This window comes from Etheostoma spectabile, chromosome 20 (assembly GCF_008692095.1).
Source record: "Etheostoma spectabile isolate EspeVRDwgs_2016 chromosome 20, UIUC_Espe_1.0, whole genome shotgun sequence".
Lineage (NCBI taxonomy): Eukaryota > Metazoa > Chordata > Actinopteri > Perciformes > Percidae > Etheostoma > Etheostoma spectabile.
The window spans coordinates 19,724,519-19,725,177 of record NC_045752.1 but is presented as its reverse complement, the minus strand read 5'-3'; positions in this window follow the sequence as shown (position 1 = coordinate 19,725,177).

The window sequence follows — 659 nt, the reverse complement described above, 5'->3', positions numbered from 1 at the left end:
AGCGCTATATAAATACAGCACATTTACCTTCATATTTAGATGCAACAAATATCATGTCCTGAAAGTCGGAAGTGAGAACAGCAGTACAAAGAGGCGTTGTTATGGAGATAATACGTGGTAACCTGGTTTCAGGACGTTGCAGAGTGGCATGCTGCATATAGCTTCAAGTTTCAATTAGTTTCGGCGCATATCTTTGGTCTGAACTCGACTTTACCCTTTCCTCTCATTCGCTCTCGCACTCTTCTCCCAACCCGCCCTCCCACCCGGTTTTTTCTCCTCTCCTCTACGTACTAAGGGAGTCTGTCGTGCCCCGGGTGCTACGGGGTATCTGGTTGATGGTGTGGAGTTGAATAACAACATATATATTTTTGTTTTCCTTGGTCAGACAGAGGTCAGAAATTCACATTATTGATATTATCAATTCAATTATTATTAACATTTACTACAAATCAAGAGTGTGTGCTGAAGTAGCGATCGAGATTCGACAGGACTGTAAAGTAAAGTGCATTGTTCATGTTAAGAGGGACATTACTGAAAAACATTCTGAGAAATTCCTGAGTTTAACCTCCCATGATGCACGAGAGAGGGAAGGAAGCTGACAGGAAGAGTCAGGATGAGACCGAGAGAGAGAGAGAGAGAGAGAGAGAGAGAGAGAGAGA